Source organism: Sinocyclocheilus anshuiensis, unplaced genomic scaffold (assembly GCF_001515605.1).
Source record: "Sinocyclocheilus anshuiensis isolate Anshui unplaced genomic scaffold, SAMN03320099.WGS_v1.1 scaffold584, whole genome shotgun sequence".
NCBI classification, from domain to species: Eukaryota; Metazoa; Chordata; class Actinopteri; order Cypriniformes; family Cyprinidae; genus Sinocyclocheilus; species Sinocyclocheilus anshuiensis.
Window position 1 is genome coordinate 421,332 of NW_015557089.1, and position 2,849 is coordinate 424,180.

Here is a 2,849-nt window from a genome sequence, read left to right on the forward strand (position 1 = left end):
GGCTCCAATGGCAGATGGCCAGGCCGTGTGCTTTCCGCACTTGGGAAGGCTGGGACCTTTTTTTTTCTTCCAAATATTGGATGCTTTGGTAAAATGTGAACACTCCTTGGCAAAATCCTCTGAACTGATGTGAAGTTTTAGTAGTGGGAGTGCAGGAGGCAAGTCGGATAAACCAGAGGAAAATGTCAGCATGCGGGCATAATGTGTGTTACTGTCCCCAAAGTGGTGCTTTGGTGCATTACAGTCTTAAAACAGAAAGGACTGCGGTTCTTGTTTTCTTGTGGGACCAGGGCCAGTACTTTATTAAGCAGTACCCTATGTCATCATAGTCCATTATATGACTGTTTTCTGCTAGCTTGTCAACCAAAAGCCCATATCTGAGGATTCATAGCTGCCTTTACACCTGGTAATAACACCCACCTATGGCTGATCTGATCACAAGCGGTCAGCCAAGACAGATTGCTGTTTATATCTGGTATTAACATTCGTCCCGGATGTGTCTCCAGTGACCACTTTGAAGAGGGCAGGACAAGGTCCCACTAAAGCAAGTCAGTTCACTTGGTGGCCATCTTGGCTTCACTGTGATTGGATCATCCCAGAAGGATGTTGATACCAGATGAAAACCGGTCGTCAGATGATTGTGTTATGCGTCCAGTATTTATCGAGGAATGTTCTTGCATTTGGCCTCCGACTATTCTCTCTTCTCGCTCAACTGTATTTCAAAGAGCCAAAGATATTTTGTACACCTGTTATTCTTCAGTCTGCAGCATCCATTTAGTGAAACAACTCACAGACTGTCTGGCTTTTCACTGGATTAAACACATTCTTGCGAATAAGGGGCATCATCCCAAGCAGAAAGAATAGAATTATTACATGTGGCCATGCCTTTGTGTAACACCTGCACTTTCTAAAAGAGTCAGGTAACGAGGGAGAGTGCTTCACACCTGTGTGAAAATTCGAAAATGATGGCGTCTGCGCCATTCGAATAGAATCACAACCCGGGCCCGCTGAATAGAAACAATTGAGAAGAGATGATACGCTTCCAAATCTGGCACTTCCTAGCAGCGACAGATTTTAACTGAAAAGTTAAACTTCAGAAACATTACTGGAGCCGCCATCTGGACACACCATAAACAGAGTTACTATAATTACTACCATGAGACAGTAATGGGCCTGCTTTTCCCACAAACCTCCCACAAGAAACTGCTCATCCTTTCCTTCTTCTGAATTTCAAGAAATTACAACATACCCACATGAGATTCAAACAGTTTTATGACCGGTTTTATGTTACGCCTACACCACCGGCCCACGCTTTTTCTCAAGTCGTCAGAACTTTTTTTCTTCTTCTTCTGTTTTCGCTTCTAGATTCTTGGTTTACATTGTTCACTTGGTGTTCAAAAATGTCGATAGTTTAAATAATTATTTTCCACTGAAAATGACTGTTCCCACACTTCTGTAAGAGACCTACAAAGACAGTGTCCTTACTCTGCGTACTTCGGAGCCCATCAGCTGTAGACAGAGATTGCTTCTGACAACTGCAGGGTCTGTCTGATTTGTACATGCATTAATGTATATGCTGGCAGACCGCCATTAAAAAAAGCGACATCAGCTGCCAGACTGGGTTTGGTGGATCTTTTGGAAAATACTTTTTGCTGATATTAGGACCGCAGAAGCTAAAATAAATAAATAAAATGGACAATCCCAAAGAGGTCATCCAAATTTAATACGCAGCCTTTTTTTTGATCTTTCAAGACGGAGAGCCTGAATCAGCACTGGAGAACGAGTGTGATGTATCATCTCACGGTCCCAGTGAGGTCTTGGATAGGACATAGTGATTGGCCGCCGGCCAAACAAACTGCAGATCCCAATGTGCCACAGGTCAGGCACAATGCAGGCCCAACTGAGACGTGAATCTCAACTTGGTCCCGAACAAAAGCCGTTTACAGGATAGATGGGATCTTGTGGGCCTGTATTATGGATAATGGAGCTCTTTTTTTAACCTCCAACTGAGATTTATCCACAACTTGTGGCGGGTTGAATTGCTTAGGCAGGAGACTTGGTCTTTCAGGGCTGATGGGTAATGTGGCCTGGTGCCAGTTAAATAGATCAGCACAAAGACAATTTTTAAGAGGCACAAGCAGTAAGCAATGGCAACCCTACTGCTTTTCATGCTAATTCTTCTTCTTCTTCTTCTTCAATAAGATGCCAATGCAAACATCACTACTACTACTGCTCACTATTAAGTGTGGCAATGTTATAATTAAGAACACTGGCGGATGATTAAACCCTCATTGATTTACATTGAAGGAGAGATACCACAATACTATAGACAGGCTTCTTTTGACTAATAAGCAACAACCTGGAAAGCCTTAGCAACATGTTGAAAAGCACTCAGAACACTTTAGCATGTTGTTATACTGTTTCAAATGTATTGTGGGTGGTTTTTAGCATATAGCATATGTTTGCTAGGGTGTTTCGATGAGTTTTAGCATATTGCTGTACAGTGTCTAAAAACAAGCTAGAGAACCCTAGCAACTGTTTAGCAACATGCTAAAACCCATCAGACACCTTAGCATGTTGCTATACAGTTTCTAAGGTTTACTGATAGTTTTTAGCATAGTGCTATACAGTTTTAGCATATTACTGTACAGTTTCTAAAAACAATACAGAACACCCTAGCAAAAGTAGGCTATAGCAACGTGCTAAAAACTATTCAGAAAACTTTAGCAAACACAAATCTTGCTTGCAACTTGTTTTTTGCTACTATACTGATCCTAAATTTATTGAACAATGCAAATGTGTTTTATGGCAAATCATGGCGGCTACACCGACAGTTCAAAAAGATAAAA